At 44.0% G+C, this 23,508-nt stretch overlaps 1 protein-coding gene across 1 annotated transcript in view; it reads left to right on the top strand.

Moving 5' to 3' along the window:
• Nucleotides 14,442–23,508, top strand: part of ANKRD6 (ankyrin repeat domain 6) — a 183,426-nt gene continuing 174,359 nt past the window's right edge. Inside the window, exon 1 of the mRNA XM_018053146.1 lies at nt 14,442–14,633. The gene's annotated coding sequence lies outside the window, so the exon portion shown is untranslated. The remainder of the gene's footprint in view (nt 14,634–23,508) is intronic.

Below are 23,508 nucleotides of genomic sequence, written 5' to 3'. Positions count from 1 at the left end.
AAGAATATCCAGTGAAATGTTAGTCTCTCCTCCCACCCCACCCAGAGTCTCTTGGCTTTCCTCCACAGAGAGAAACACACTGCTTTAATGTGCAAACATATTTGTAGCCATTATAGAGACTTCTACTTATCTCTTTTAATAGTCTACAAATATTTTTTTAATGAACATAAAGACAATTATACTTTTAGGGCTGTACTTTGAAGGAGGTAAACAGAGAGAGGCAAGAGAGGAACTGGGGATGAAAGCAGCAGCCTGATTTAGATGGGGTCACCAGAGAAGACTTTTCAGAGATGGTGACTTCCCTGGTGGTCCAGTAGCTAAGACTCTGAGTTCCCAGTGCAGGGAGTCCAGGTTTGATCTTTGGTCAGGGAACTAGATCCCATGTGCCATAACTAAGAGAATTTCCTACATGCAACATCAAAGATACCATGTGTGGCTAATAAGACCAGGCAGAGCCAAATAAATAAAAATAAATAAATAAGAAGCTGACATTTGAAATGACCACGAAAAAGAGACAGAGAGCAAAGTGAAAGTCAGAGTGGAGCGTGTTCCCCTGGAAGGTATCTCCACGGTTGGAAAAACCAAGGAGAAGTGAAAGTGTTTGGTTTTGGAGGGACAAAATGTCAATGTGATGAGAGAGGAGGAGGGCAGTAGGCTGAGAAACAGGTAGTCTTTTCCACCAGGATAAAGAGTTTAGATTTTATTCCAAGTGCCACGGAAGCACTGAAGAGTTTTCAGAAGGGAGGTGAAATGCATGGTTTACCTTTCTAAACGTTCACGCTGGTAGATTGTTTCCAAAGATGGCCACAACCTTTGTGTCATCCCACATGCTAAGCTACTGCTAAGTCGCTTCAGACCTGTCCGACTCTGTGTGAACCCATAGACAGATGGCAGCCCACCAGGCTCCCCTGTCCCTGGGATTCTCCAGGCAAGAACACTGGAGTGGGTTGCCATTTCCTTCTCCAGTGCATGAAAGTGAAAAGTGAAAGTGAAGTCGCTCAGTCGTGTCTGACTCTCAGCGACCCCATGGACTGCAGCCCACCAGGCTCCTCCGTCCATGGGATTTTTCAGGCAAGAGTACTGGAGTGGGGTGCCATCGCCTTCTCCTGTCATCCTACATACCCGCTGCAAATGTGACTCTGCCACCCCTCCCGCCTGTTTTCCCTCTTTTGAAGTGTGGGCAGGCTCTGTGGCTTGCCTTAACCAATAGAATGCAGCAAAAGTGAGAGTGACACTGTGCGACATCTGAGATGGGGCCATAAAGGACCATATTACTTCTCTTCTTCACTTGCTTGGTGCCTTGAGCCCCTTTGAAAAGAAGTCCAGGCTAGCTTCCTGGAGAGGCCCATGGCAGACAGGCCCTGAAAGATGCCAGAGCACAGGAGTAAAGAGGCCCCAGCATCCCAGCCATCCGTCTGAGGGGCCAGGCATGTGGGTGCCACCCTCCTAGATTCTCTAGCCCCAGTTGCAGCCACATGAGCAAGTTCAGCTCACCCTGCATGAAACACAGACTTGTTATTCTGACTGAACCATGCCAGGCAACCCACATAATCATGAGCAAATATTGATAAAAATAGTTGGTTTTTTAAAGCTATTAACACATGGGTTGGTTTGTTACACAGCAGCCAATAACTGATGTACATATTCTGGCTGATGTGGGAAAAATGGATTGTAGATTTCAGGATGGAAACATAAATAACATCACTCTAGCAGTTCATAAATGAAATGAATAGAGAAGTGGAAAATGAAAGAAGTAGATAAATTTTATATAAATTTTGGAGGTAAATAGATCAGAATTTATTGAAAGCTTAATTAACATGAGTGTTCAGTGAAATGATTACTACCAGATATTTGATTTGAGTAACTAGATGTATGGTAATGCCATTTATCAAAAAATTTAAGACCCAGATAGGAGCAGGATTGAGGGATGGGAGGTGAATGAAGGTCCTTGATTTCTAACATTCTAGTTACCGTATATTGACACAGGGAAAGCTACCTTAATCTTGTAATTTTGGCCATTTTTTAGATGTTTATCATGTTGCCTTTGGTATAAACCATGAATTTTTCCAACTACAAGCTATGAATGAACTAAAGATGACATTTGTAAAAGCTCCAAACTAGTGAGACAGAATGGCTACATATCGACTTCCATAAAAACTTAACTTTCTATTCATATGGACTTTTAAGGACAAGCTTCTGACATCAGTGGTGCCGTAACATGAGAGTAGAAAGCTCTAGACAGTAGAGTCAGACAAACAGAGGTTCTAACAGCTCCATGTTTGTAGATCAGTTTGGATTTGACAACCCCTGCCTTGGCTGGGACAGTTACCCTAACTGCAATGATACACACAAGCAACTTCTCCAAGACAAATGACCTTATTTAAAATCCTCAAGAGTGAAGGAGTCTCCAGGATGGTAGAGTAGGAAGACCCTGAGCCCACCTCCTCTTAGTTCAGTTCAGTTCAGTCGTTCAGTCATGTCTGACTCTTTGCAACCCCATGAACCGCAGCACACCAGGCCTCCCTGTCCATCACCAACTGCCAGAGTCTACCCAAACCCATGTCCATTGAGTTGGTGATGCCTTCCAACCATCTCATCCTCTGTCGTCCCCTTTTCCTCCTGCCCTCAATCTTTCTCAGCATCAGGGTCTTTTCAAATGAGTCAGCTCTTTGAATCAGGTGGCCAAAGTATTGGAGTTTCAGCTTCAACATCGGTCCTTTCAATGAACACCCAGGACTGATCTCCTTTAGAATGGACTGGTTGGATCTCCTTGCAGTCCAAGGGATTCTCAAGAGTCTTCTCCAACACCACAGTTCAAAAGCATCAATTCTTCAGCGCTCAGCCTTCTTTACAGTCTAACTCTCACATCCATACATGACCACTGGAAAAATCACAGCCTTGACTAGACGGACCTTAGTCGGCAAAGTAATGTCTCTGCTTTTGAATATGTTGTCTAGGTTGGTCATAACTTTCCAGTGTCTTTTAACTTCATGGCTGCAATCACCGTCTGCAGTAATTTTGAAGCCCCCCAAAATAAAGTCTGACACTGTTTCACTGTTTCCCATCTATTTCCCATGAAGTGATGGGACCGGATGCCGTGATCTCAGTTTTCTGAATGTTGAGCTTTAAGCCAACTTTTTCACTCTCCTCTTTCACTTTCATCAAGAGGCTCTCTAGTTCTTCTTCACTTTCTGCCATAAGGGTGGTGTCATCTGCATATCTGAGGTGATAGATATTCCTCTCTACAATCTTGATTCCAGCTTGTGTTTCTTCCAGCCCAGCATTTCTCGTGATGTCCTCTGCATATAAGTTAAATAAGCAGAGTGACAATATACAGCCTTGACGTACTCCTTTTCCTATTTGGAACCAGTCTGTTCCATGTCCAGTTGTAACTGTTGCTTCCTGACCTGTATACAGATTTCTCAAGAGGCAGGTCAGGTGGTCTGGCATTCCCATCTCCTTCAGAATTTTCCACAGTTTGTTGTGATCCACACAGTCAAAGGCTTTGGCATAGTTAATAAAGCAGAAATAGATGTTTTTCTGGAACTCTCTTGCTTTTTCCATGATCCAATGGATGTTGGCAATTTGATCTCTGGTTCCTCTGCCTTTTCTAAAACCAGCTTGAACATCTGGAAGTTCATAGTTCACATATTGCTGAAGCCTGACTTGGAGAATTTTGAGCATTACTTTACTAGCGTGTAAGATGAGTGCAATTGTGCAGTAGTTTGAGCATTCTTTGGCATTGCCTGTCTTTGGTATTGGAATGAAAACTGACCTTTTCCACTCACTGCTGAGTTTTCCAAATGTGCTGGCATATTGAGTGCAGCACTTTCACAGCATCATCTTTCAGGATTTGAAATAGCTCAACTGGAATTCCATCACCTCCACTAGCTTTGTTCATAGTAATGCTTCATAAGGCCCATTTGACTTCACATTCCAGGATGTCTGGCTCTAGGTGAATGTGAGTGATCACACCATTGTGTTTATCTGGGTTGTGAAGATCTGCTTTGTACAGTTCTTCTGTGTATTCTTGCCACCTCTTCTTAATATCTTCTGCTTCTGTTAGGTCCATACCATTTCTGTCCTTTATTGAGCATATCTTTGTGGTTAAAGCGTCTGCCTGCGATGCAGGAGACCTGGGTTCGATCCCTGGGTTGGGAAGATCCCCTGGAGAAGGAAATGGCAACGCACTCCAGTGTTCTTGCCTGAACAATCCCATGGACGGAGGAGCCTGGAGGGCTACCGTCCACAGGGTCGCAAAGAGTCGGACACGACTGAGCGACTTCACTTTCACTCACTTTGCATGAAATGTTCCCTTAGTATCTCTAATTTTCTTGAAAAGATGTCTAGTCTTACCCATTCTATTGTTTTTCTCTATTTCTTTGCATTGATCACTGAGAAAGGCTTTCTTATCTCTACTTGCTATTCTTTGGAACTCTGCATTCAAATGAGTATATCTTTCCTTTTCTCCTTTGCTTTGCGCTTCTCTTCTTTTCACAGCTATTTGTAAGGCCTCCTCCTCTGAAGGACACACCAAAATTACAACTATTCAAAGAGACAATGTTGATGAGAAAGACCAGAACCTGCCAGAAAAGACCTTCCATAAGATACAAAGAAGGACACACACCAGGTAAGAGGGGTGGAGTTGCAGTACAGTGGAGACCCGTACCCTTGGGTGAGCAACCCACAGACGGGAGAGCAATTACAACTGCAGAGGGTCTCCTCAAGGGAAGAGGGAACTGAGCCCCGCATCAGTCTCCCCAGCCTGAGAGTCCTGCACGGGGAAGATGAGGCCCCAGAAAGTATGGCTTTGAAGGCCAGTGGTGTTTACTTTTGGGAGACCCAGAGGGCTCTGGAAAATACAGACTCCACTCTTAAAGCGCACACATAAAGTTTCACCTGCTCTGGGACCCAGCGCAGGAGCAGTAATCTGAAAGGAGGCAGGGTCAGACCCACTTGCCAATGTTGGAGAGTCTCCCAGAGAGGCAGGAGGAAACTAGAACTCATTCTGGGAACACAGACCCTGGTTGCAGGCGTTTTGGGGTGCTCATTCTACCATGTGGATGTTAGTGCTGGCAAGAAATTTTGGACTCCTCCCTCTAGTTTATTAGCCTCAGCACTCTACCAGTCCCCAGTCATTAGCCTGAGGCACCAGTACTGGGATGTTACACCCAGCAACTACCTGAGGCTGTGTCCCTGGCCACCAGCGGTCAGGCTGCCTTAAGAGCCCCTGAACCCACAGCTTCCCTGGACATGGTCCTGTCCAACAGAGGACCCAGGTCCTGGCCCCATACACCAGTCACAGGAGCTCAACCTGGGACTCTCAGGGCCCTGCAGCCAGAGACTCCCAGCCCTGGCTGCACTCACTAGTGGGGGGACAAAGACCCAGGAACACCAGAGTCCTGCAGCCTGCCATGGCAGGACCCGGCCAACCCACCAGCAGTCCAATACTAGCTCTAGGACCCCTGAGCCCTGTAGCTAGAGACCCCAGGACCTGGATTGGCTCGCTGGTGGGCTGGCACTTTCCCTGGGGCCCAGCTTTACCCCCTCAGTAGGTGAGAACCAGTCCTGGGATTTCCTAGATCCCAACCCCATCCACCAGAGTGTGGACATAAGGCCTAGGACCACAGTCCCACAGCCTGCCTCCTCAGGACATGGCCAACACACCAGCCCCAGGACACCTGGACTCCAGACTCTAGCCTTGCCTACCAGCAGGCCAGCTCCAGCTCTGGGACACCTTGGGTCCCCAATCCAGGGTCCTGGGATCCAGGACCATCTCCTGTGGGCTGACACCAGCTTTGGGACCTCCCAGGGCTCCACAGCCACAGCATCTGGGAGCTGGTGCTACCCACCCAGGAGCTGGCACTAGCCCTGGGTGAGCTGGCACTAGCCCACTTACCATCAGGCTAGTATCAGCTCTGAGATACCCGACTCCTTAGCCAGCCACTCCAGGATTCAGCCCTACTTAACCAGTGGCCAGCACCAGCTTTGGGACATGCTAGCCCCCGTGTCAGGAACTGGCCCCTCCTACCAGCACTAAATTTGGGATTACTAGCCCCACAACCACCCATCCCAGAATCCAACTTTGCCATTGGTGTGCCTGCATTAGCCCCAAGACTTACTGGGGTTCTCCAGCCAGTTCACGAGCCAGACCCTATCTAAGGCAGGGCCTGACCATCAAGCAGACTGGAAGCCAGCCATGCCTACCAGACCGCCCCTAGTAATCAGCCCACCACAAAAGGGGGAATCCCTAGACCATGTAGCCTGGTGGCCAGAGGGGAGTGCACTGCTTGGACACATAAGACATCTCCTAAAAAGGCCAATTCTCCAAGGTCAGGGAACAAAATCAACCTAGAAGGTACGTAGAAGTAAAACCAGCAAATTAGGCAGAATGAGGCAATAGAGAACATGTTCCAAATGAAGGAACAAGTTAAAACCCCAGAAGGAGAACGTAAGTGAAGTGGAGATAGGCGATCTACCTGAGAAAGAGTTCAAGGTAATGATGTTAAAGATTACCAAAGACCTCGGGAGGAGAATGGATGGACAGAGTGAGAAGTCAGATTTTAACAAAGAGTTAGAAAATAAAAGAGAAGCACAAGAGATGAAAAATATAATAACTGAAATGAAAAATACATTAGAAGGGAGACTTCCCTGGCAGTCTAGTAGTTAAGACACCCAGCTTCCACTGCAGGGGGGCTGGGTTCAGTCCCTGATCGGGGAGCTAAGATCCCACATGCTACGAGGCGAGGCCAGGAAAAAAAAAAAAAATTAGAAGGAATCAGTAGTAGTATAGATAACACAGAGGAACGCATTGGTGAGCTGGAAGATAGAGTAGTAGAAATCATTGAAGCTGAACCAAAAAAAAAAAGGATAAAAATAAATGAAGACAGTTCAAGAGACTTCTGGGACAACATCAAGTATGCTAATACTCTCATTATAGGGGTCCCAGAAGGAGGAGAGAGAAAGAGAAAAGGGAGAGAACATATTTGAATAAAAAGAGCAAAAAACTTTCCTAACCTGGGACAGGAAATAGATATCCAAGTCTGGGAATTAGAGAGTCCCAAACAGAATCAATCCAAAGACAAATATTGTATAACATCACTTATATGTGGAATCCAAAAAATAAAACAAATGAATGAGTATAACAAACCAGAAACAGACTCACAGATACAGAGAACAAACTAGTGGTTACTGGGGCAAGGAACGGGGGAGGGCAAGATGGAGCACGGGATTAAGAGGTACAAACTATTAATACTACACATAAAATACATAAATTACAAGGATATATTATACAGCACAGGGAACAGAGAGACTGAATATTTTGTAATAACTTTACATGGCGTATAAACTATAAAAATTTTGAATCACAATGCTGTACATAGTGTATTGGTGAATTCAGAAGTTATGTCATATTCAGAGGATCCCAGGAAAGGTGTCTCAGGATATTTCAGGAGATAAAGCTTCCTTTGAAAGGGAACTTGGGTTTTACTTTCTGTCCTCACTTGTCTCTCTGCATGAAAACTGGCTTTCTGTGCTTCTCCCACCAGATGGCAGGAGATGGCTGCCTCACCTTTCAGGCCCAGTGGGCTCAGGTTCTGGAGCTAGACTATCCAGGTTTGAATACTGGCTCCAACACTAACCAGCTGTGTGACTTGGATCAAGAAACTTAACCTCTCTGTGCCTTGATTTCCTCATCTCTCAACTGTTTTTAATGTTATATACCTCAATAGGACTGTGCTTAGTTGCTCAATCCTGTCCGACTCTTTGCAACCCCATGGACTTTAGCCCACCAGGCTCCTCTGTCCATGGGGATTCTCCAAGGAAGAATACTAGAGTGGGCTGCCATGCCCTCCTCCAGAGGATCTTTCCAACCCAGGGATCGAACCTAGGTCTCCCGTATTGCAGGAAGATTCTTTACTGTCTGAGCTACCAGGGAAGCCTTGCCTTTAAAGGTGAGCACTATATAAGTTTTAACTATTATCTTTGATTCCTAGGCAAGAAAATCTGGTTGGGGGACTTCCCCGGCAGTCTAGTGGGTAAGACTCTGCCTTCCAATGCAGGGGTATGGGTTTGATCCCTGGTCAAGGAACTAAGGTCCTATATGCAGTAAGGTGTACACAGAATTCAATGGAAATTTGCTGTATGGATCAGGAAACTCAAACAGGGGCTCTGTATCAACCTAGAGGGGTGGGATGGGGAAGGAGATGGGAGGGAGGTTCAAAAGGAAGGGGATATATGTATACCTATGGCTGATTCATGTTGAGTTTTGACAGAAAACAGCAAAACTCTGTGAAGCAATTATCCTTCAATAAAAAATAAATTAATTAAGACAAACAAACAAAAAAAGAGGCGCTTGACTGTCAAAGTTTTATAAGTTGGGAAATTGATTACATGATTTACCCATGGTCATACACTCATTTTTCTACTAGGTAGTTGATCTTTATCATAATGATTAATAGAATCTCCTTATACATATATATAAAAACATCTTATTGAGTTTGGGCCAGTGGTCCACTCCTAATGGCCCAATCATACTTTCAGTTCAGTTCAGTTCAGTTCAGTCGCTCAGTCGTGTCCGACTGTTTGTGACCCCATGAATCTCAGCACACCAGGCCTCCCTGTCCATCACCATCTCCCAGAGTTCACTCAAACTCACGTCCATCGAGTCGGAGATGCCATCCAACCATCTCATCCTCTGTCCCCTTCTCCTCCTGCTCTCAATCCCTCCCAGCATCAGAGTCTTTTCCAATGAGTCAACTCTTCGCATGAGGTGGCCAAAGTACTGGAGTTTCAGCTTTAGCATCATTCCTTCCAAAGAGTACTATATACTGCTACTCCTTCAGGGCACATATCTCAGCTATAATTAAGCATTTGATTGAGGACACTAGACCTCAGGACCACTGCTTGTGCTGTTTTGTCCTCAGCACCTAACACAGCAGTCAGAATCTCTAGGTACACCATTTACATTGTATTTTCTGTGCAATATGGTAGCCCGGTGGTGGTCCAGTTTCAACAAATATGCTGAGTGAATGGTCCAACCCATTAGGGCAGAGGGTGTAGCTAGTGGCTGCAAAGGCCTGCCTGCATGAGTGGAGAGGCAGTTCTGAGCAAAAGGAGATAAGATCAACAGAAACTTCCAAGTACACCTACTATTTGCTTCACGTGGCCAGGCACAGGGAATACAAAGTCAAACAAATGTCAGGCAGAGATTGTGGGTGGCATAATCCCCTACCATTTTGTCCTTTAGTTTGATATCCCTAAGTGCTCTTGAGTATCAACACAGCCACTGAAAGAAGCCCAGGCACAGAGGCTGAATCATGATTGTTTACCCTGGGTGTAATAATCACCTCCTCATTTCTGGGATCCAGTTGTGATCAATGACATGTAAGGAGAAATAAATTTAAGGCGCAGCTGAGAAGAGTTTGTTCCCAAATTAAAACACAATGGGAAGCGCTGTCCCTTTTTCCTGCTTAGATGTCAAGCCAAAAACAAAAGCCAGTAATGAGGTGGTACAGTAGCATAATAAAGAATCTAGGCCCGGATATTTTATTATGTAAGTTTTTACATGTTTAAACTGCTCTAGACAAGCATGCTCTTTCTTGCAGCCAAACACTTTTAAACTGATAAACACAGTCCCTTTACCTTTATAACTGAAAGTGAGCAAGAGAGACAAATCAGATAATCAGTAGCTTAAGATCAGAAACTCAGAAGGATGCCCACTACCATCACTCCTCTTCCACAGGGTACTGTAAGTGTTTAATTGCCTCATAAGATAGGAAAAAAGACAACAGGATTGTGGCACTAAAAGCATGTACTATCTATAAAGGAAAAAATACAAAATTAAAAACTTTTTCTCAGCAAAGAGTCTGTTAAGAGAACCAGTGGAGTAAAATATTCAGAAACCACATATTTGACATAGGACTAAACGTCTAGAATATGTAAAGAATTTTCAAAACTCAACAGTAAAAAAAATTCCAATTAGGAATATGCAAAAGACATGAAGAGATGTTTCGCCAAAGAGGCAGGGGTGCCAAATAAGCACATGAAAATATGTGCAGACTTTCAGCTTCCAGTATTGACCAAAATGACCAATCCAAAGGGAAAGAGGCGAGGCATCTTTTTGTATACCTTTTAGAAGACGGAAGTCATTCCTTTGGCCACAGCCATGCGAATCTACAAGAAAGGTGATGTTGTAGACATCAAGGGAATGAACCTTGTTCAAAAAGGGAATGCCCCCAGCAAAGGTTCTCAATGGCAAAACTGGTATTGTAAACAAACAGGTTAATGGCAAGATTCTTGCCAATAGAATTAATGTATGTATTGAACATATTATGCAACCCACGAGTTGAGATAGCTTCTTGAAATATGTGAAGGAAAATGATCAGAAAAAGAAGGAAGCCAAAGAAAAGGGTATTTAGGTTCCACTGAAGTTTCAGCCTTCTCCACCCAGAGAAGCATACTTTGTGGGAAGCAATGGAAAGGGACCTGAGCTGCTGGAACCCGTTTGCTATGAATTCAAAACTCAGGGTCTGTTTGCAAACGTAAGATGAATAAAGAAGATGTGGTACATATATACAACAGAATATTACTCGGCCACAGAAAGGAATGAAACTGGGTCATTTGTAGAGATATGGTTAGACCTAGAGTCTGTCATTAGCAGAGTAAAGTAAGTCACAAAAACAGATATCGTATATTAACACATATATATGAAATCTAGAAAAATGGTTCACACAAACCTATTTGGAGAGCAGGAATAGAAACAGAGACATAGGAACAGACGTGCGGACACAAGGTGGAGAAGGGGAGGGTGGGACAAGCTAGGAGAGTGGCACTGACATATATTTACTACCCCGCATAAAACAGATTGATAGTGGGAAGCTGCTGCATAACACAAGAAGCTCAGCTCGGTGCTCTGTGATGACCTAGAGGGGTGGGATGGAGAGGGGTGGGAGGGAGGCTCGAGAGGGAGGGGATATGTGTGTACACATAGCTGACTCACTTCGTTGTACAGCAGAAAGTTACACAATATTATAAAGCAATTATATTCCAATATAAAAAACACATAGGTTTTTCAGGATGTATGTGACCAGCATAGGGATAGGAAATGTAACAAAACAGAGCACCTAAAACTGACCCATAGATATTTGGAAACCATTATAAGATAGCTCTGGCACTGTGAATGAGAGGAGAAATTGAATTTCAGATGGAATGTGAAAGGCAAAACTTTACAACTTTCAGAAGAAAATATGGGAGAATGTTTTTATATCCTTGGAGCCAAGAAGGATTTCTCAACACCCATAAATTAGGGCAAAAGACATGAGAAATTAACAAAAGAGAAAACAAGAATAGTTAGCAAACATTAAAGATGAACAATTATACCTATAATTGGAGAAATGCAAATCACAGTATTTGATTTACAAATTTGTATTTGAAACACAAATCACAGTAAGAAATCATTTCACACCTACAGGAAAAACAAGCACTGGCAGAGATGTAGAGTCAGGGGGCTTTCATACCTCACTGCATGAATTAAAACTGGTACAACTGAGTTAGAAAACCATTGGCATTACCTAGTATGTAAATTTGAACATACTCGTACCTTAAGACCCAACAATTCCACTTCCAAATATGTATTTTAAAAACTCTTGCACACATACCTCAGAAGAAATATTTAGGAATGTTCATAGCAACACTGTGTGCAAAAGTAAAAACTGGGACAATGTCCAACACACTGTCTTGAAAGTAACCTGGGCAAATAAACTATGATATCTTCTCTCAATGGAATACCACATAACAGAGGAACTGAAGAGTTGAATCTCAGAAACAGAATGCTAAGTGAAAAAAAGCAAGCTGAACTGGAATGGTGAAGAATGATTCCACTTAGAAAAAAGTTCAAAAATAGGCAAAACTGAATAGTGTAGTATTTAGGGCTACATATATTTGTGGTAAGAGAATTATTAACACAGAATTATGGATGGCCATTTCCTTTGGAAGACAAAGAGAGTATGATTGTAGGGGGGGCATTTATGAATTTTCTTGAGTGGGAAGCCTTAGCAAGGGCAGTTTCAGGAATGGAAAGCAGAATAGTGGTCTGAAGGACCAATTGCAGCTAGTGATGCAAAAGAAAGCTAGTGTGGTCAGCTCGTTAAAGAAATGTTGCTGGTAATAGGAGCCAATTAGTTGGTTAGATGGCAATGGCACCCCACTCCAGTACTCTTGCCTGGAAAATCCCATGGGTGGAGGAGCCTGGTAGGTTGCAGTCCATGGAGTTGCTAAGAATCGGACATGACTGAGCGACGTCACTTTCACTTTTCACTTTCATGCATTGGAGAAGGAAATGGCAACCCACTCCAGTGCTCTTGCCTGGAGAATCCCAGGGATGGGGGAGCCTGGTGGGCTGCCGTCTCTGGGGTTGCACAGAATCGGACACGACTGAAGCGACTTAGCAGCAGCAGCAGCAGCAGTTGGTTAGATGGCATCACTGACTCAACAGACTTGAACTACAGCAAACTCCAGGAGATAGTAGAGAACAGGGAAGCCTGGCGTGCAGCAGTCCATGAGGTTGCAAAGAGTAGTACACGACTTAGCAACTGAACAAGAACAATATTCTAACAGAGTAGTAAAAGCTATCATTGGTAGAGCCAAACTCTGCCTCATGAAGCAGAAGGAGAAGGTAGTGAGGTGGATGTGTGAGGTTGGCTGTGATGGAACTGGACAGAGGGGCAGAACAAAGTTGCAGGCTGCTAGCCTTCCTCATACACAGGGAGCTTTAGGATTCTCCTTTCATGAGATGCCCAAAGACCGTGTGTCGACTTGGAAATAAGAAAGCATGATCTCCAAACAGCTCACCCACTGTCTGCTTTGGCTCTCATGAGGCCCCTCTGCCAAGGATTCCCACTAATTAAGTGAACTCCGGGAGTTGGTGATGGACAGGGAGGCCTGGTGTGCTGCGATTCATGGGATCGCAAAGATCTGGATCCGACTGAGTGACTGAACTGAACTGAAGGTCTGGGAAGAACTGCAGACCAGTCAGCTCCCAGGAGCATTCGAATGTCTTACAGACTGGCTTCTGTTCCTTTCAGCAGGATTAATGTGCGATTGCTCTGACTGCCCAGGAATGCAACTTCAAACTCCATCTCATCTCCACTCTGTGGTGATCTCATAAAAGCCTCCTGGAGGAATGGAGCACTCTGTATCTCTGGATGTTTATTCAACGGACTAGCTTGGAAAAGCCTTTAATCTGGAAAAGCGTAAGAAAGAAACAATCACACTGAAAGGTAATGGGTACTTTGACCTTGGGGATCATCTAGCCCTCACTGGTGACCTACCTGGAGAGAAATTCAGAGCTGATTGGCAAGGAAAAGAAATGTATTCTTCTAATAGCTCGTAATGGGGAATGACAGGGATGGGGACAAATCTGAAGAAGGCCAAAGGACACTCAGAAGAGATTTCACATCCTGCCGAGTAATATTCTAGTTATGACTTTGGGATTGGGGAAGTTCGGAAGTTGGAAGAAAATCAGGCACTTACTCTTCCCTGGTGTGCGCAGTACTTTAGATTCATTCTGATTGATGTTCCCTGAAGGAGAGAAGGAGACACATATCTTAAGAAAACGTAGGAGATCACCACGTTTCTTTTCCCCAGGTCTATTTCAGAGGGAATACAAAAAAATCCGGTTAAAATTAAGCTCAGGTAAGCCGGAAACTCCATTCTGGGGTTTTACCTCCCTCTCCATCTCCCTGTGTTCAGAGAGTAGATACCTGTCACGCTTCTTCAAAAGGTTGAATGAGATCCTTCCTACTCATTCATAGATTCATTCAACAAAAATTTATTGAGCGCTCGCTGTGTTCAGGGAACTCTTCTAGACACGGAAGAAGTAACTGAAAAATAGACAAAAACAGACCGAGTTAATAGTGTGTAAAGCATGGTTTGAATATAGGAGGCTGGACCATTCAGTGCTTCCTATTTCATTAAAAGATGCTTCCGACAAGCTATTAACCGACAAGTTGTTTGGAATAAAGGCTTCCTTTCTTCTCTTCAGCTTTCTAATGAATCTGGATCTTTCATCATTGTTGTCTAGCTTCCGTTGAGACATCTCAGCTAAGTGAACTACGAATACATTGAAATACACACTTGACCACAGGTTGAAGGATGGTTTCTCCTCCCGAATCCCCTCTCCCTCCTAACAAACCTGGCAACCTAGGCTCGGAAAACCTCATCCAATTGCATGCCCTGGCTCCTCTCCCTCTTGATAAGGAGGCCTCTCGGCAGGCGCCGAAGGCGCGGCGGCGGGGCAGGGAGCTGGCTGCCGAGAGAGGCCGGCGGGAGGGCCGGGGGCCCCACCTCGCCCCGGGCCGCCGCCGCTCCCGAACCGGCCGCTGCGGGGCGCTGCGGCCCCAGCCTCGGAGCGCGGGCGGGCGGGGCGGAGGGCCGAGCGGGCGGCGGGCGAGGCGACTCGGCCACAGGTAACCTGCGGAGCGGCAAGCGCAGCCCGGCGAGCGGCGGCAGGAGGCGGCGGCGCTGGGCGGCGCCGAGGCCCAGGGGCCGCCGGAGCCAGCGAGAACCCGTGCCCACCGAATCCCCTCGCCTCCCACCCTGTCGTCAGCATCGGACCCTGCGGCGCGGAGAGAAAGGTACTGTGTGACCTCGCCGGGTCCTTTCCAGACCTCTCTTTCTCCAAGGGCCGGCGCCCCCTCCTCCCGGTGTGTGTGTGTGGGGCTCTGATCCGGGGGGGACGATGTCGCGGGTGGGGGCTCCCCCAGATCGTTGACTGTTTAGGGGAGAGTCCCAGACCCAGCGCGATGCCGCCTTTCTTGCGGCCTCCGGGGAAGCCGTCGCCTGAGGTTGGGAGGGGGGGCGGTCCTCCCCCGGGCACCTCCCTTGTCGCTTTCCTTCATTTGCTTCCCTAGGATATAGAACTTGGGGGAGGGGGCAGAGAACTTTCTTGCCTTTGCACGTCCCCTTCCTCTTGCTCCAGTGAGCTGAAAGAGTTTGTAGAAAGTGGTGGTGGTGGTCAGGGTGTGTGTGTGAGGGGAACAGGGGTCCCCAGGTATTCCGGACGCGGAGACCCGGCAGTCTTGGGGCGTAAGAGGGTCTCCTCTGGTGGCCAGCGGCCCCCGCCGTCCCCGGGCCTGCGGTCGGCTTCGGAGTGACCGGACTTGGCTGGGACGTGCCTGCAGTCTGGTCCCTTCCCTCACCCCTTCGAGGACCGCAAAGGGGCGCAGGCGCCGGACCGTGGGGGCTATTCTGCCCGGAGAAGCTCCGTTCTGGCTGGAATTAAGCTCTGTAAAGAGTTAGCAAGTGGCATGTCCTAGAACTCAAGGAAGTGAGCACGTTGTTTGGTCTGAATTGAGACATCAGTTCACAGACACTTGTCTTGGAAATTTCAGTGTGGTGCTTCCGGTAGATTTGAGGAGGGGGAGGGGAAGTGGCGTCTATTACTTGTTACCAGAGAGGGGCTTCAATTTCCTAAAGCGGGTCAAGCATGTTTTCCCTAAAGCGTGATGAGATGGTGTTAGTGGTGGTGGATGAAGTTCCCTTTGGGGTTATGAGACTGAGGCTTGATGAGTCTTGTTAGGTTGTATGACTTTGGAAAATTCACTTTTTTAAGCCTCAGGTAAACTGGGTGTATTTGTACATAGTACTGTTGTAGAAATTAACTGTAAGTGAAAAGCTTGGCATAGAGCTCTTGAACGTTGGGCATCCTTTCTGTGAGCCTGTGGATGAGGATAGTCATTTCACGTTTAGGTAACATCTAGTAGGCCAATGTTAGTGGGAAGAACTTGGGCAATGAATACAAACACACCGGGGTCCATGGTGGTCCCACAGTGTACTGATGGTCTCTGGGGGGAGGGGGTCCCATCCTTAAAATAGCAATAGCAACCTTGGTTCTCCTGGTGTCCTAACCTGCTGACTACACCTGTTTATCTTCCATCATCCTTAGCAGCTGCTTAATATATTGTAAATGGAGAATTTAAAAAAAAATTAACCATTCTAATTGGAAGAGTTTTCTGCACTCTAGGTCATAAATGAGGGGAGAGAGGAAGAAGGGTGGAAGGGAATAAGAACCCAGGAAAACAACTGATGGCACATTGGGAGATATAAACCAAAGGTGATAACAAAATACCAATTTGTTAACTCCTGGTTCAGTGGTGGCACCAAAAATTAACCTTCGCTTCTCACTCAGACCCATCAGCCTCTCCAGATAAGTACATAATCCAAGTAAAAGCAGACAGTTTGCTTAGAGACAACTCTGCTTAGAGACAAGGCACACATCCAGCTCCCAGGGCACGCATATGCTGAAATTCTGGGGCCGCCACTGTGAACTATAGCATGCATTCAGAAAGCAACAAATGGAGAAGTGCAAATTAAAAAATAAGACCAGAAGACACACCCAGGTAGCTGAAGAGCCAGAGCATCCTTAGAAACCTGCAGCCCTGAGCACTCCTCCCCATGGCATTCCACTTCTCTTTTATCTCCCAGAGGAACCACTAGTCTGGCTTTTGTGTCTATTTCCCCATTGCTTTTCATACTTACTATCTGATATGAGAAACTCTGTGGAAGGCAAGTTTCTAAATAACCATTTTCACAGGAACCTGGAGCCTGTAGAACTTAAAAGCAGGATATTGAGAGTAAGATGCAAACCACAAAAAAGCTGAAAGTATCAAAGTGCTGGGGTGAGCAGTCTCTATGTCACGCTTTGCCCCCGGTTTCGTTGGCAAGGCTCCGCGGGTGTGTTCTGTCTGTATGGGGGAGGCCCAGTCTCTTCAAACATAGCTTGGAGGCTATAATTTTGAAAGCTTTGCTTGAGTCTCTAAGAATTGGAAAAACAGTAATTTGCACGCATGTGTTTTAGAAGTCTTTAAAAAAAATACCAATTATCCAGAGGACATTGTATTGGGATTTGAAGGATTAAGCCAACTGAGAGTGACCTTTAAAAACGGTTTTAACCTAAATACTTCTTTTTCTGGTTGTGATGTTTGTGTTCGGGACTTTTAAGTTATTTCTTTGGGTTGACTCACAGCTCTCCTCTGTGAATTGTACACATTCAGTCACTTCTTGGTTAGTCAGAGATTCCTAAACTTGGTTCACGGTGCCCTTTGTATCTCAGTAATTTTTTCACAGTGCCCCTAGTTTTTGGTAGCTAGTAAGTAGTTAGGTTGAAATAACGTAATAAGTATTTATATCCTAACAACATAGAAGCTGTTTGAAGAAAAATGACACACATAAACTAAGAGAAAAAATTTATATCATTCTTAAATAACCAGTTTCAAATGGGATGTGTGTGTACACACACACACACACACTTGGGATCTGATTGGATCACAGTCTCATTTCCTGTCCCACATTAATTTTTCTGCAGCACTCACTTTTTATCACAGCAACCACTGAAAACCCATGCTTTGCAGAGTTACAGTGTCATTGGTAGGAATGTGATAGGATCTGATTTGAAAACTCTGAACTCCACCAGCCTGTAGGTTCAACGTCCAGCGTGTTGAGTATACTGTGTTTCCCTTGAAATTTTCAGAAATCCTGAGTTGTCCCTGTGAATTTGCTACAGCACTCCCAGTGCCTTGGTGAACAGTTGAGGAATTGTTGGTCTAAGATAAAACCCGCCACCCAGGAGAAACCAGTTAACTAAGGAAGGTGTCTGCCTGAAAAAGCCCCAGGTTAAGCTTCTGTGTGGGTTTCCCAGGTGGCTCAGTGGGTAAAGAACCCACCTGCCCTGTAGGAGATGCCGATCAAACTTGGGCCGATCAAAGTTGGGTTTGATCCCTGGGTCAGGAAGATCCCCTAGAGGAGTGCATGGTGACCTAATCGAGGATTCTTGCCTGGAAAATCAGAAGAGCGACCTAGCACACACTATAGCTTCTGTGTGCAGTGGGCTGCATCTTGGTTTTCTCCTATATGAAATAGAGTTGGCTAGAGCCTTCCTCATAAGACTCTTTAAGAGAATTAAACTAGATAATATACATAAAACCACCTTTTAAAGACCTGGAACACAATGGAGTCTCAAGAAATAATAGCTGTTTTAATGGTTTTTATTAGGTATGTGAGTGTTAAGTCGCTTTAGGGGTGTCTGACTCTTGTGACCCTATGGATTGTAGACCACGAGGCTCCTCTGTCCATGGGATTCTCCAGGCAAGAATACTGGATTGGGTTACCATGTCCTCCTCCAGGGGATCTTCCTGACCCAGGGAACCCGCGTCTCTTAGGTCTCCTGCATTGGAAGGCGAGTTCTTTATTACTAGTGCCACCTGGGAAGCCTGGTTGTTATTATAAATAGTACCAAATCAATGTCCAGTGATGGGTATATGTCACTGCCCATATTTAAGAATAGTGGGTGCTCGAAACCTCTGTTAGTAAATAAACTATGAAGTAACTAGTTTACATTATAGGATGATTTATTGTTTTTTCAAACAGAAAATTCTGGTTTACTATTGTGATGATCTTTGATTTTATTTAGACCATCTTTGGAATACTCATTTTCAGTGACCACCATGAGCCCTGGTTTAGACTGAGCCTGTATTAGTGCACTGATGGAGGAGCCTGGTGGGCTGCAGTCCATGGGGTCGCTAGGAGTCGGACATGACTGAGCGACTTCACTTTCACTTTTCTCTTTCATGCATTGGAGCAGGAAATGGCAACCCACTCCAGTGTTCTGGCCTGGAGAATCCCAGGGACAGTGGAGCCTGGTGGGCTTCCGTCTATGGGGTTGCACAGTCGAACACGACCGAAGCGACTTAGCAGCAAAGGGGGTGTGGTTGTCTTATGTCTTGGGAAGTTTGAACATAGGTGATAGGCTGGGAAATGTTTCAAATAGGATTTAATTTCTGTGTGTACTTTTAGCACAGAGAAGCAGATAATCTTTTCAGATGATACATTTTTTTTTTCATATTTTTATTTATTTTTGGCTCCGCTGGGTCTTCATTGCTGCTCACAGAGCTTTTCTTGTGGCAAGCTGGGCTAATTTCTAGTTGCAGCGCACAGCTTCCTCACTGCAGCGGCTTTTCTTGTTTCTGAGCATGGGCTCTAGGGCTTCTGGCTTCAGTAGTTAGTTATCGCATTTGGGCTCCGTATTGCGGCTCCTGGGCTCTAGAGCACAGGTTCAATAGTTCTGGCACACCAGATTAGTTGCTCTGTGGCAGGTGGGATCTTCCTAGATTACGGATTCGAACCCATGTCTCCTGCATTGGCAGGCGGATTCTTTACCACTGAGCCACCAGGGAAGCCCAGATGATATGGCTTTTATTAAATTGCAGAGCATCCCATGATAATGCCTATCAATAAGAGATACTTGTTAGTCTTCCAAGGAAAGGCTGACTTGGATAACGATGTCACAGATGGCTGTCATAGTTCCTTTTAAGAAATAGAACTTTCTTCCCTTGTCCTTTCCTTGTCCAGACCCCAACTCTAAGCTAGGGCCGGGTGATATTTTAACAACTTTGAAGAATACGCTCAAAAATACATTCATCATAGTAATGTTTCCTTAGTGTAGTTGTAGATTATTATTGTTGGGTTCTTCAGTCATTTACCATTGGGAAGCCTGTACAGAAGCATAGGTAATATATTCTGTTAGTTTCAGGTATACAACATAGTGATTCATGATTTTCATAGATAATACTCAGTGTCTTATGGTTTTAGGGTATAAAGTATAAAACTACATTATAGATATTGAAATGTGGGTTAGAATGAATTGCTTCCTTCCTTTTGTCTGCAACTCTTACTTAAAAGAAAATTGAGCCAAGGAGCAACTAAGCTCATGTGCCACAGCTAGGGAAAGCAACAGGCAGCAACAAAGACCTTCACAACCAAAAATAAATAAAATTATTAAAAAAGAAAAAGAAAATTGAGAGTCAGAAAGTTTGAGCATCAATTTAACTATTAGAATCTGATATTAGCCACAAAGTGCTTTATGAAATGCTTTACTTTTTTTAAAAGGTTGTTATCCATTCATGGTGATGGTGATTTAGTTGCTAAGTCATGTCCAACTCTTGCAACCCCATGGACTGTAGCCCACCAGGCTCCTCTGTCCATGGGATTTTCCAAGCAAGAATATTGGAGTGGGTTGCCATTTCCTTCTCCAGGGGCTCTTCCCAACTCAGGAATCAACCCGGGTCTCCTGCACTGCAGGCAGATTCTTTACTGACAGAGCTACCAGGGAAGGCCAGTTATTATACTTATTATAATAATTATAAAATAATTATATTATAATATATTATAAAATTATATATTATAATAATTATAAAATTATTTTAAGTTATTATAATTATTATATAGTTATTATGTTGGCCAGATTTCCCATGTTATACAATACATTCTTGTAGCTTATGTTTTACCTCATAGTTTGTACTTCTGAGTCCCTTACCTCTATACTGCCTCTCCCTTCCCCACTTGCCTGTCCCCACTGGTAACCACTAGTTTGCTCTCTGTATCTGTGAGTCTGCTTCTTTTTTGTTTGTTTGTTTTAGTCACTGCTGCTGCTGCTAAGTCGCTTCAGTTGTGTCCGACTCTGTGCGACCCCGTAGATGGCAGCCCACCAGGCTCCTCAATCCTTGGGATTCTCCAGGCAAGAACGCTGGAGCGGGTTGCCATTTCCTTCTCCAATGCATGAAAGTGAAAAGTGAAAGTAAAGTCGCTCAGTCGTGTCTGACTTTTAGTCACTAGTTTGTTGTATTTTTCAGATTCCACATCTAAGTGATTATCATACAGTATTTGTCTTTCTCTGCCTGACTTATTTCACTTAGCATAACGTCCTCCATGTTCATCCATGTTGCTGCAAATGACAAAATTCCATCTTTTTTACGACCAAATAATATGCCATTGTGTATGTGTGTATGTGTGTTGCACATCTTTGTCCATTCATCTGCTGATGGACACTTAGGTTGCTTCTGTGTCTTGACAGCAGTTGTAAATAAGGCTGCTATGAGCATTGGGGTACATGCGTCTTTTTGAATTAGTTTTTTGTGTCTTTCAGATAAATACCCAGGAGTAGAATTGCTGAGTCACACCGTAGTTCTATTGTTAGCTTTTTGGGAAACCTCCATTCTGTTTTCCATACTGACTGTACCAATTTATATTCCTATCAGCAGTGTACAAGGGTTCCCTTTCCTCCACATCCTTGCCAACATTTGCTATTTGTTTTCTTTTTGATGATCGCCATTCTGACAGGCATGGGATGATATCTCATTGTGGTTTTGATTTGCATTTCCCTGATGATTAGCAATGTTGAGCATCTTTTCATGTGTCTGTTGACCATCTGGGAAATCTTAATATCTTCATATACAATTAGGAAAAGGTATGGATGAAAAGATTTAATTTAAATTTGGGAGTTTATTGATAAAAAGTGGAAAAGTAGTCCAAAGTAAACTCAGTTCAGTTCAGTTCAGTCGCTCAGTCGTGTCCGACTCTTTGCGACCACATGAATCACAGCACGCAGGTCTAATAACTAAACTAAACTAGTATTAATAACTAACTAAAAATTAGCAAGGTTTTTTGTTGTTGTTGATTTTTGGTAAAGGACATACGCTTTGAGTAATGTTTCTAAAAGGAATAAATACAAAAGAATAAGGTCAATTTTCCTTACAGATATTAAGTAGATAAGAGGTGAAAATAGAACTTAGCTCTCTCTTAGTTTCCCACGTCAGCTCTAGGAATCCTGCTCTCCATCATCTTGTTGAGTTGGGTGGAGGAGCATGTCCGGGGCCTTGGGGAGGATGGAAGGACATCAGGGAATATGGTGTGGTCCAGGCTGCCAGCTCACTGTAGAGCTCCAGACAGTTTCTGAGAGCCTCAGTTTTCTCTCCACTGAGGGGACTAGACCAAAATATTGCTTTAAAAAATGTATGGTTCTGTGAAATTATTCATATTCACTGGGTAAAATCAACATTCTTTTTCTTCCACACTTCTGAAGGTAGATGCCGTTGGATCGAACTGATGATCTGTGGAGCAGAGAAACTAATGAGATTGTTAATTTGACGTAACCCGAGGACTTCTTTTATTATGAGCTCCAGTCGCTTACTGTGTTAAGTCCTTTCAGACTATTCATGCCTGTGTTCACACTCGGGAATATAAACCCAAAATACCACACTATTTTAAAACCTGATTCCAAGGTCAGAAAATTTATACTCTTATTTCTGTAAATTAGAGTTTTCAGTTTTTGAAAATGTCAGCATTTTATTCTAACTCTGGGCAAGTCCCACAGAAATCTGATATACAAGGAAATTGCCTCCAGGTGACAAGTTTGGGAAGTATTGGGTTTTTCCCCCCTTTGCATCTTTACAGAAATTTTAGACTTCTTAAAATGAACATATATTCAGTTTATGATCATAAAAATAAATATATCAGGTATTCATAAAAAGCTGTAAAATCACACAAGAAAATTCAGTGTTAATCATATGTATTTAAAATAAAACTTTGTTCCCATAGTGGAACTATTTAGATATTCTAGTAACTAAAGTATTTGCTTAATAGGAGGTAAAAATGTAATAACATGAGATGGGCCTATTTTATCATGGTTAAATGGTAGTGATTTGAATTTATTATTGAGGATAAAAGTAAACCAAATCATGAACAATTTGACTTGGAAAATTTCAGTTCAGATTTTTCACAAAGCTAAATTTTTTCTCTTTCTTTGTCAGGATAACATATCTCATGCCAGTCTTTAAAGTTACTTTTTAGCTAGAAAATACTAAGTGAATAGTAAGTCCCAGCATGAAATTCTGGATTTGACCCAGTTTAGGTACAATGCTGAAATGCATTGTGTACTATTTTGTATTATGCCATATATAGTCTAAAATATTCAAGTACCACAGAACAGACTTCTTGAATACACATATATGGATGCATTTGAGTATCCTAGTTATGCCCTATATTTACAGTTTTGGTTAACCTTTGATTAAGAGGCATGCACTTCAGAGCTGATCTTACTGGGTAAAATGCCTGGTTCTGGCACCTATTGGTTGTAAAATTTTTGACAGTTTACTTAATTGTCAAACTGCCTCAGTTTCCTAATCTGTAAAGTGGAGGTTTGATACAGTTTTGTACTCTGACTATGGTGATAGTTACATAATGTGATAAAATTCATAGAACTACACACACACATGCACACACACACATACCCTGAGCTCATGGGAAAAGTGAAATCCAAGTACGTTCTGTAGTTAATAGTATTACACCAATGCCCATTTCCTTGTTTTGATAATTGTACTCTGGTTATGTAAGACAGTTGGAGAAGGAAATGGCAACCCACTCTAGTATTCTTGCCTGGAAAATCCCTTAGATGGAGTGTGGCAGGCTTACAGTCCACAGAGTCCCAAAGAGTCAGACATGGCTGAGCGACGTCACTATGTAAGACATTACTGTTGGGAGATAGGGTACATGGGCACTCTCTGTACTATTTTTTATTGTGATGTACATGACATCAGTTCAGTTCAGTCGCTCAGTTGTGTCTGACTCTGCGACCCCATGAATTGCAGCACGCCAGGCTTCCCTGTCCATCACCATCTC

This window comes from Capra hircus, chromosome 9 (genome assembly GCF_001704415.2).
Source record: "Capra hircus breed San Clemente chromosome 9, ASM170441v1, whole genome shotgun sequence".
Taxonomy (NCBI): Eukaryota; Metazoa; Chordata; class Mammalia; order Artiodactyla; family Bovidae; genus Capra; species Capra hircus.
The sequence above is the reverse complement of the archived record's forward strand: the minus strand, read 5'-3'. Positions and strand labels throughout refer to the sequence as shown.